The sequence below is a fragment of the Mustela nigripes genome, chromosome 17 (assembly GCF_022355385.1).
Source record: "Mustela nigripes isolate SB6536 chromosome 17, MUSNIG.SB6536, whole genome shotgun sequence".
NCBI classification, from domain to species: domain Eukaryota; kingdom Metazoa; phylum Chordata; class Mammalia; order Carnivora; family Mustelidae; genus Mustela; species Mustela nigripes.
This window is the reverse complement of record NC_081573.1, coordinates 19,099,147-19,110,618: the sequence shown is the minus strand read 5'-3', so window position 1 is coordinate 19,110,618 and position 11,472 is coordinate 19,099,147. Positions and strand designations below refer to the sequence as shown.

The following is an 11,472-nucleotide window of genomic DNA, read 5'->3' as shown; positions in this document are numbered from 1 at the left end:
CGTGGAGCAGCAATGTATAATGAGGAAGGGACGGAGGGAGCTAGTTCTTGCTTGACACAGTCCAGAAGCTACTTCCCTCCCAAGGATGACTGCACCCCTGCCTCCCCTCCCCAGGAAGGTGCACAGGGAGGATGCCCATACATGGGGAGCCTCCTGGAAGAGCAATAGCTAGAATCTCCCCAAGCACAACAGAAGTCCATGCGATGGCATCACGGGGTCCACCGGCACACACGTTCTACGCGTCAGGTGTTTAAAGTGTTCCACTCCACCTACGGCAGATCATACTGAGTTTCACTCATGACAGGGATATAAAGCTTTCTTTTAAAGGACACGTAAAGAAAAAAAATAATAAACCATTAAGCAAACAATACTGCAAGTGGGACAAGGACTTGGCAGATGGTGGGGGGGTGTCACGTGACTGATGCTGGGGGATCCTGCTTTAACAAGGCTTTTCTGCAGAAAAACCCGTTTTTAGCTCCGGGCGGGAGTTCCTTGGTCCAGAAGGTCCCTGCTCCCAGAGAGCACCTGCCTGTCCTCGGAACACAGCTGGTGGGAGGGACTCTTAACAGAACCCGGATTCTCTCCTGTACCCCCCTCCCTTGCTCCTGTCCCCAGCCTAGGGGCCTCAGATACCCAGCCCGTGTGGACCCTCAGGGCAAATGCCAAATGGGTCCCCTCTGTTCTTAGCACCTGGAATGCTGGGGGGTCTCGGGGGACGATGCCACCTCTGGCAAATCCGGCTGCTAAGGGCCTCGGACAAGCAGATGCCAAGTTCTTACCATGCCCCTCGGCTCTGCCACTGAGTGAAGACACGCAAGCCTTCCCTTCAGCCTGAATCCTGGCTGGAGCCTTACTTGGCAACGTTTCCGTCATCCTTTGTTTAATGGCCCGTCATAAAGCCAGGTCATTACACAGGGCCTGCTCAGGGCAAGGATCCTCACAAATGCCCACGTGGCTCCACGGTTAGACAGCACCACGGGTGTCTGGTGGCCACCACGCCCCGCATGCGGTGTCCTTGGAGCCACCAAATGGCCACGAGGCCCCACTCCACAAATTCCTGCCACCGCCCGTGGAAGAAGCAACCCCTGGAATCCTTCCCCATAAAGGTGCTTCCTATACACAAATCCCGCAGAGCCTAAGGTCCCGGCTTCCACTTGGCGCGGCCGGGACACCTCTCTACAGGAAGAGAGGGCTGTGCTTTCTGAACCCCTCCAGGGTGTCTGGCTTATTTCTACAGAGCCCACTACTACCTTATTCCCAAACATCAAATTTCTCTGTCAGCCTCATTATCTTAAAGTATGTCACAAATCTGCCCTCTCAGATAGAACGTTCTCTGGAAAGCACTATTTTATGTCAATGCCTCTCTAAAGCAGCAGGTCCAAAGCGTCAGCTGGCTCATCGCAGCCCAGCTCCAGCTCTAGTCAGGCCTCTGGGGCTCTCCTCTTTGGACTGAGTTGCCTCCTGGGTCCCATTTTTCCTTCCCACAGTACTCTGCTCAAGGTTCTCGACACCAGCCAGGTTCAGAAGCACACATGCAAAACATTCTAGGTGTTCTAGGCCCAGTACACGAAATACAGGGAACTCGTCCCCTGGGGTATCAGGGTACCTGGGGCCACCTCTAGGCTAGAGGACCCAGGAGAGCGGTGTCGCTGCAGCCCGGGATCCCGGCCACCTGCAAGAAGGGGGAACCATGGCTGCCTCACCAGGTGAGTGGTACCCCAGGAACCTAAGACACAGTGTGTCCTCTTTGAGAATATTCTCCTGAGCTCTGGGGAGACACAAAGCCCAGGTCGAAGGCAAACTGTCAATGGAAGGAGGCCCAGACACCGTCTGGCAGGCCTGGGTGGGCTCTTGGTGGCAACGGCCCTCTCTGCCCTGCACCCGCTCGCATTTCCCAGCAGCATCCTGGCTACTCAGTGCACGCCGCCTGGGACCCTCTCCTAACAAGCCTTTGCGTCCGGCTCACAACTCCAAACGTTAGTTGAGACACACTTGGCTGGACGAGCGACAGCAGTGCTATTTATCACTTTGAAAGTCTTTATCCACTTAAGATGATGAATGGGGAGAGCACCCAGGCTGCCCCTGTAGAAAGATCAGCCCTTAAGAGAGGAGGCACCACCAGTGGGGGACGCTCTCCAACGGGGCAGTGGGCTCCTCTCGACAGGCCCCCAGGGCCTCAGCACCGGCTCATCCCACAGGGTTAGCTCCTCACCTGTCCCCAACATGCTACAGGATGACCATGCTGGGTCCGCAGGGAACAGGTGAGGTGATTTAAGAACTTGCTCTTGTACTCAGAACCTTTCTCCTGCTGGCTTCCTGCAGATAGAGGGCAGGTCCCTAAAAGTATCCTCCAACCTCCATGAATTAAAGAATTTTGGTAACTTAAACGTATTTATCAATAGCAAATTAATAAGGTCTAAGTCCTATGATGACAGGGTGATTAAACGGTTTTTTAAATAATCCATTTTTAATTAAAATGCTACCCTCTCTTGGTTTCTGGATAGATTCAAAAGAAAGTCTTAACATATGTCTTGTTTTTAAATACACATTATATAAAACCAATAATTAGAAGAATTCATGCTTTTAATTATACTTTAATTATTCTTTGCCTATTGATGCGAAGTTAAATATTCTCTCTTTCTGGTACTACCGCCAACCGAAGCCAGCAGACAGCCAGCAGGAACTGCTCCGTGTGTGAAGTCCTGTTTCAGAGAGCTGTATAGAGAAGGTTCTCTGGAACGCTCTGTCTTCCTCCTGGCAGATGGCATCTATTTCTAGTGAATTGCCTGGTCTGGAGGCACTCTCCCGGCTCCTGGCCAGGAAAAGTCATGCTCCAAGGCCAAAGCACCAGCTATGTGCTAAGGGTCTGCGTGTCCCCTCCTCTTGTCCGGCCATGAGGCCAGGAAGGTCCCGTGGCTGCTCCATCTCCTCCCTGCACACCCTGCGAACCGTCTTCACCAGTATGACCCACACAAACAACCAAATCACCCACCCAACTTCAGCAAGCTTACAGAACGCCATGCGGACTTGGAGGAGGGAGCAGAGGGAGTCCAGGCTGTGAAGTGGAGCTTTCTGCTTCCTCTCCAGGGAGCGTCCATACTGGCTGGTGGGCCTGGAGCACTGTTTCGCCCTCCGTCCCCAGCCCCAGCCCCGCCCCCGCTGCCAGCACATGACCCTCGCACCAGGACCGCTGCCGCCCCTCCGCCCCGCTCCCTCGAGCCCACCTCGCTGCCCGGCTAGCCAGGCCCCCTCATGGCCCACCTGCCGGCCCCAGAGGTGGTGGCTGGAGGAGGCCGTCAGGGGCCCCTCCCCTCTCTCACCATCTAAAGCCCTTCCCAGGTGAGCCCTCTCCTCTCTCCTCCCTCCCCCGACCCCACAGACACACCCGCCCTTCATGGCTTTCACCTCTTGCATGTGGCTGTGCCCCTTTTTCCTACCGGCCTCGAAGGGAAGTCATAGATACAGGCCCAAGGCACCCTACGGCCAAGGCTGGGTACAGGGACGAGCACGCAGTTGGTCCTCAGTAAACATCTGAGGAAAGGGTAACGGATGGCACGGACGGTTGGCGGAACATGCCCGATGGTCCAAACAGAACATGTGCACATGTGCCCGTCCCAAAACAGGGGGCCTTAAACCCCAGCTGCTCCAGAGGCGTCTGGGCGGAGACCTGGCCATGTGCTCGCCTGTCTCCCTGTAGTCCGAGGGACCATGGGATCCGGTTCTCGCCAAAGGGAGCATGAGTGGGAGTGACGTGGGCCACTTCCAGGCAAGGCTTTTAGGAGCGGGTATAAGCTTGCCACGCTTTCTCTCTCCCCTCTCAATGGGAGGGCAGAAGAGTCAGGGAACAGAAGCAACTTTGACCCTGGGGGAGGACAGTCCCAGGGTCTGCCTCAGACTGCGACGTGAGCCAGGAATAAACACTCACTGTGCCCGGCCAGTGAGATCTGCGTTTTTGTTGTTAGTGCAACAAAGGCTATGCTATGTCGACGAACACACATAGGAATTTAGAATATGGTAAAGGTGGAATTTTTAGGTCAGGGAGGTAAAGACATCATTCCAAGATGGTGGGCTGATGGGCCATTTCACAGGGGGTAAAAATGCCTGACATCCTTGCTTACTCATCACTCTTTTTTTTTTTTTTTAAAGATTCTATTTACTTATTTGACAGACAGAGATCACAAGTAGGCAGAGAGGCAGGCAGAGAGAGAGAAGGGGAAGCAGACTCCCTGATGAGCAGAGAGCCCAATGCGGGGCTCGATCCCAGGACCCTGAGATCATGACCTGAGCCGAAGGCAGAGGCTTAACCCACTGAGCCACCCAGGCGCCCCAATTACTCATCACTCTTAAATGCATTTTAGGAAGACCAAAGAGTTACATGTAAAATAAACATGGGGATGCACGGATTTGTCACACCGTCCATACCAGTGTGGAAATATGTTGTAACTGCACAGAAAGTTTTTTTTAAAGAAAATCGTAAAACCATAAAGCTAGAAGACAGACGTGAGCAGCTGAATTGTATCGAGGCAGAAGAGGAGGCTGATGTGGGGATGTAAAAGGCATCAGCTGCACAGGAAAGGGGAAATTTGACAATCGATGTTTAAACGGTGCATCACACTGGGAAAAAATATTTTGACAAGTAGAAGGGTAACATGAAAGGCCCTAATGTGACATGCTCTCGGAGACCAGTAAGCAGTACCCCGAATGTCCCAACAGCAGCTTGTGCCAAGGACAGACAAGCCACAAAGACAAATGGGAGAGAAGCACCTGCAAGAGAAGCTTCACCTCCCAGTAACCAAAGAAGTGCAAACAAAGGTCAGTATTACTTTCCCCTTATTAGTTGGTAGAGATGAAAAGTGATAAAAGGAACACAGTTGACTCTGGGGACCGAGTGGGTACAGGTATTCATGGGTGTGTGTGTGTGTGTGTGTACACATATGTGTGTACGCTCAGCTCAGTGGCAGAAAGTACGGGTTCTCGAGGCTGCCTGGCTCCACCAAGACCCATCTGTCTGCTGTAGGATCATGGACCAGATACTTAAAGCCTCTATGTGTCCTATAAAGTGCAAGACGGTGCTACTCGTCACACCTCATGGTATTAAATGAGAAAATTTCTAGGAAGCACATAGTATGTACTCACCGGACATTAATGTCCTGGCAGGTATAAGGGAGTGTAAGTTCTGGAGGACAGGTTGGCTTTGTGCATCAAAATTTCCCCCAGCAATTCCAGTTGCGGGAATTTACCCCAAAGAGATGGAAAGTTAAACACTTGAGAGAGAGAGAGAGATGAGGTTGATCGCTGCAGTGTTGTTCAGGCTGGGAAGTCCAAAGCCACAGGGCCATTCCCAGGGGAAGACTGGTATGAGCGGATCGGGCGGGGCCCCACATGTGCCGTGTGCCTGGGCTCAGAGAAGGAAGAGATATCTCCTTGACACAGGAGGAGGAACAGTGTGGTCCCAGCAGATCAAAGTCTGTCTGTTTGTCCCCCTGGAGAGACCCAGAAGCACGTCTGCTAAAGCCACACCTCTATCACAGGTTTTTTTTCATACCTTACTTATAAGGTTCTGTACTGACTGAATTTCCTATTGGGATATGTGATACCTTTTTACCAGAAAAAAAGCTGTTTCATTTTGAAAATATTTTTTGGAAGAAATGAAATCTCCTTGTTGAAGACCAGCTGCCCTGTACCAGTCTTGCCCCACTCACTGCCCCTCTCCCTCCCCAGGCCTCTCAGGATGTGCTGGGCCCAAGGGACCCAACCCACACAGCCAGGATCCGGGACCACTCCCCGAAGCTGCCACAAGGGGTCGCAAGTGCACACCGCCTGCCACCTGCACACAGCAACTTGAGAAAACTTTGGCTTGGCTTTGGGGACTGCAGTTCAGAAACTCAGTAGGCAAAGCTCTCTGGTTTGGGGTATGGAGAATCCAAGCCACGAGAATATCTGCTCAGCCCTGCTTCCAAAGCCCACTTAACTTCCTTCTCTGGACTAAGATTTTGTGGCAAACCCCCTGTCTGCACAAAGAGATAGCTCTCTTGCAGCGGGAGTGGGGGTTGTCAGAGCCTGGTTGGAGAACAGCCCTTCCTGCTTCCTCTGTCTGCCCACAATGTGGTCAGTGCTGCCCTCAGTGGGCCGCCCGCCCCTCAGGGAAACACTGGAGCCCCCTCAGGGCTCCCACTGGAGTGGAGGGAGCAAGAGACAGGATGGGACCAAACAGGCAGCTTGCAAGGACGGAATTAAGCAGATCCCCTTCTGGGGATCTTTCTGTCTCCCTTGGGAACAGAAGGAAGTGTCTCTGTCCAGGGCGACCATGCTGCTCCGCAGAAGTGAGCCTGCCACTGTAAACAGATTCAGCTCATCCATACAGGGTAAGTCACCTAGAATGTATCTGATATGACATTCGCCAAATGCCGGGGAAAGAACTCGGATTCAGCAAACAGCTCCAATTGGAGGGGCCTACCAATCGCAGCTTCCAGATCCCCTAGGGAAAATTCCCCCCATGCATGACCTCCTGGAGACACTGGCCTGGGCACACATCTTCCAATGCCACCCCCCCACCCCCATACTGGCCTGCAGAGCTGTGCCCCGTGCGTGGTGTCAGCCCCCCAGCCCCTGCGGTGCGGTGTGCTGGGGGGCCAACATTTTAAGGGAGTTGTTTCTACCCACCTCGTCTGGGACTACTGGGGGGGGGCGGTCCCTGGGAGCCACACAAACACTTCCAACCCGTGGGAACCGGCTACCTGCCCCAAAGAGCCAGGCAGCCCAGAAACTTCAGTAACTAGGGAACGAGAGGGCTTTGTGAGATTTTCGTAGTCTGGTTGCCAGTTCTTACCTCTTGCAGTGCGAGCAGGTGTTTTGTCCTTGAACTCAGAGCCAGAGCTCTCCGCTCCCTGCGTTGGGGGCATTCCCGCCGAACAAACACAGGGCACACCGAGGCCCCGAGACTGTCGCCCCTTTGGTACCTCCGGGGGACTTGACTCATTTATAAGGCAATTTTAATAACTACATATTAATCCGACATTCCCTTTTTACCTATTTCACTGACTCTGAACTGTTAAGGATTAGGTAATATATTACAATAGGCTTCTAGGGACTTTTTATTAACTAATGCCCCATATTTAAAAACCTTCCCGTCCAACGAGAAACATTAAGAAATGTGGTCCCTTTTATAATTGCTTCTAATCGACTCGATATGCAGGTCCCAGCCTTCACAGACAGCCAGGGCGGTGCTTCCCTAAATTGCATTTAACTTTTCATTTTCTTTCTGTCACTGGCCAACGGAAGAATTCTGAAGGCACACAAAATGGTCCTTTGACCATGTCAGCCTGTCGCTCTCCAGAGGCCTATATATTTGGGAAGCGCAAGGAGCACTCGCGGTAAGAAACAGACTTGCAGCCTTCCTGCCCAGACTGTCACTGTAAGAGCTCTGCTTTGCACGTCCGCTCTTTGCTTTTTGTTTTTTGGGTGAGCCCATTTACTGAACTATAACACATATGGTGAAGGACACACATCTTTGGTGTCCTGACTGATGACGTTTCACGACAAGATCCCTGGGATCCCGACCTGGAACATTTCCCGTCGGGCAGATGCCATGCCCGTCTCTCCCCCGGCCCTCTGCTCCCCCATCAATAAGGTTTTGCCTGTTGTGGGGCTTCCAGGAAAACGGGATGAGACCGCACAGGCCTGAGTCTGACATCTTTCCCCTGAGGCTGCCTGCCTGGCAAGGAGTGGTCTGTCCGCGTTCTCGTGCACAGCAACAGCCCGTTCGCCCTCCCCCTCGACGGTACCCGTCCGATTATCCATCTCTACAGTGGGCTTTGGGTTCCCGCAGTTTCAGAGTACTCCCGGTCCACGCACAGAATGTTCTGGCACATGTCTCTGCAGTTGTCTGGAAGAACGGCCAGGGACGCTCAGCCAGTCGTCCTGCAGGGATCATTCAGTGTCTGCTTTTAATGTTTGCTATTTTTTTAGCCTAACAGGGAAGAGAGTTTCAAGCCCACGCCTTTAGGAAGCAGAGGCATGAACTGGGCGGGAGACATCAGAGCGCCTGGCCGGGCCTGGGAGTTGCCCGGGGCCACAACAGTCTTCTCGGCAAGTCCCTGTGGGACCAGGGCGTATGTGGCCCTGGCTCGGCCCCAGGGCAGGATTACACATCTCGAGGACACAGAGCGAAGACACAGAGAGCAGCAGATGGCTTCTGATGCCCCCTCAGAGGTAGCTGTCTTTCTGCAAGTAGACCCCTCAGCAGAAATGAAAAGGTCAGAAATGCGGAAGGAGTGAGAAACACAAACCGGCTCAACTAGGAAGAAAGCTGCCGGCTGGGGGCGCCCCGAAGTAGCTGGGAAAGGTCCTGCCCTTCAGGGCCGCCTGAACTGGGCCTCGGGAATGGGGTCAGGAAGGAGCCAGGAAGTGCAGCCAGCGACAAGTGAGACCCAGGCCCCCTCCCTGCTTCCAGCGATGCCCTGAGATGGGGCCGGGGTCGCTGGCTGCACCAACACGGGGCAGTTAAAACATCTGAGGACAGTGGAGAGAAGGAGCCAAGACAAACACCGGGTCCCACAGGGCAGGAGCCCCAGGGCACAGAGGCCTGGCACTCGGGGCAGCCAAGTGCGGGCATTTGAGGTGACAGCCCTCTTGTCCATCCGGCACTTCCAGGCACAGAGAAAAGGCCCAGCCTCCCAGGACTGTCCCAGTAAAGCCACCAAGCTGAAGATCCTTTGTTTTCATTTCCAAATTCAAAGGGCCCTTGGCTAAGCCAGCGTCTGATCCCCACTCAAAGCCATACGGCACCCCTGGGGAGCCCGACACAGAGGAGCCTCAGCTGTGACAGCCCAGGGGGCTTGGAAAATTGAGGGCCCAGAAGCCAGTTTTAGAAGTTTATGAATAATAAATGCAATTAATGTGATGGAAAACAGAATCTGGAAGCTAAGCTGAGGCCCCAGGGCGGGTGACTCACTGGGTCACCCTCCCTTGTCATTTCCTTCTGCTGGAGCCCCTCAGAACAGACAGGTGGTCCGGAGGCGGGGGCGCCGATCCCCCATCTGGCCACAGCCCGGAACAAAGAACAACCGGGGTCTGGGTTTGGCCGAAGGACAAAGGCCTCCAGAACCCACCCCCTTTTCTTTAGCTCTGGGCACAGCGCGCCCTGGTGGTAGGGTTCCTGGCCCCTAAGCCTGCCTCTCGGGCCCCCACGAAATGGGGATGCCAACCATACTTTGCCTGGATGGCGTCCTGTAAGTGCGGACCCCAGCATCCTGGGGATCAGCATCTCCAAGGGCTGTAGGCAGTGGACTGCCTTAGGCTCCTCATACCACACTGCCTTGGTGGCTCCCACTGGGGCTCTGACACCAGCCCCACATGAAGGTGCTCGTGGTCCCCTCCTGGCTCTGCCTAGCCCAGCGCCTAGCCCTAACTATCCCTTCAGCAAACGTGGGGCGGGTGTGGACGGAGGGGCTGGCCTCCCGGACACAGTGAGAAAGAAGAAAGGCAGATGGACCTGGGGGAGGAGAGGAAGAGCCTGAGCTTAAACCAGCCCAGAGCTCCCCCTGGCTTCCTGGCCCGGCTTGGTGTCCGGGTGCTGCTCTGACCTAAGGGAGGTGGGGGAGAAGGCGCAGGGCAGAATGAAGGGTCCCTGAGGGGGAGGGGCAGGGATGGGCTCCCGGCGCCTCGCTTGGAGGCTGGCACAAGCCTTCTTGTGTCTCCCGCTGGCCCAGGATGGGACACTCCTGCTCCACAATCAAGGGCTCCAGTGGGCCCAAGGCTGAGGAGACCCCCGCCCTTCCTGTGGGCCCAGGAGGCGCTGGGGGCTGCCGGAGACCCTCCTCATTCTCCGCCCCGCCACTGCGGGGCCATCCGTGAAGATGGCTGAGGTGTTACCAGGAAGGCTCTCACTTACTACAAATTGTGCCTTTATGGGAAAATCAATGACACTGCCTCCTCGGTCTCCCACACTTGTTGCTGCTTTGAAGTAATTACTCCGCAGGGCGATGGGCTGGAACTGGGCCAGTGCTCCCGGGAGTGCCTGCCTGCCCCCAGCCCAGCATCTCGGGGAGGCCCAGGAAGGCGAGCTGTCCGGAGAGACCAGTCCATCACACCTGGATCTCTGTGCTTGTCCCTTGGGTCTGCCTGGCAACGCCATCACATGCCTCCTATGCGCCAGACGTGACGTGCTATGATCGTGGGGTGAGCCAGGCAGACCAAGGCCCTCAATCCACAGAGACATTTCCTGAGTGAAGCTGGACACGGCAAAAGCCATGTGCTGGGAGAGCACAGCCACAGGGACAGGAATCACTGGAAGCCTCCCTGGAGGAAGGGGTCTGCAGCAGAGGACAGAGCAAGTGGGAAATCCCGAGGCAGAGAGAAGCAGGGCATGTGAGAAGAAAGGCAACCAGGCCTGAGGAGGCAGCCAGAGCGTGGGGAGCAGCAGGGCAAGCTAAGTGAGCCAAGTTGTGGGGGGGGAGCTGAATCCCAAGAATGTGACCCCAGGAGGCTGGGGAAGAAAACGCCCTCCCACCTCCGACCCTCAGGACGGCTGCATCGCCTGCTCCTGGCACAGCCACTCTGAACGTTAACTTCTCAATGCAGTCTAGTTCTTTCTTTTGAGATTCCTTTAAATGATAGCTTGTTTAAGTACCAACATCAATTGGCCAGCAATTCCACGAACAAATGCTTCTCTGCTTGTCTCCAAGTTCAGCCACTTTTATTTGTCCCCAAGTATTTGGCAGGAACCGGTTACATCAATAAAGAAACGTCAATTTTTAATAGCCACATGAGATGCAAAAGCTTCAGATGGATTTTTTTTTTTGTCAGCAAACAGGACGCCTGGAGGAGCGTCATTAAGAGCCATTGGAGACACATGGGCAGGCCCGGGAGACGGGGCTCCAGATTTAGCTTGGATTAAGAAGACACTGCAGGCGCCGGGCCTCTCGGCGTCATAAATAACACTGAAATTTTACACCGTGGTTGAACTCTTCGTTGTCACAACCGTTTAGGTCACAGAGTGTGTGAGGCTGTAGAGCAAAATGACAAATCTCTTTCCCCACCGCTAAGTGCATGGAGCCCATCAGAATAAATCCAACCACACCGGCCGCTACCGGGCAGCAGGCAGCGACACGAGGGGGAGACTGTGGAAGGGGCACTGGCATCGGAGACACCCTGGACAGTGATTTCTGGAGGTGCATGGACTATGAGGAGAGGAGCCTGTCTTCTGGGTCCCCCTTGTCACTTCCTGCCACGTCACTTCATAGTTGGAAGAGGGGGGGCTCCAAACCCTTGGTAACGCAAGGAGTCTGATACCAAGACTCTCCCCAAAATGGACAAGTCACAGCTGAGCTGACGAAAGGGCCAGAGAAAAGTGAGGCAGGAAGGATGGTCTCTTGCCATGAAATACGGAGACGGAAGTGTATTAATGCCGTGGATGATTCTCCTAGAGAGCCAGAAGTAACCCTCCAAGGCCTGCTGGCTGGACCCCTGCCC

The 11,472-nt window shown here is 54.4% G+C and overlaps 1 protein-coding gene across 1 annotated transcript in view; it reads right to left on the bottom strand.

Annotated features, from left to right (window-relative positions):
* The window catches only part of PEPD (peptidase D), a 109,037-nt gene that overhangs the window by 31,142 nt on the left and 66,423 nt on the right, over nt 1-11,472 (bottom strand). The window lies entirely within an intron of this gene.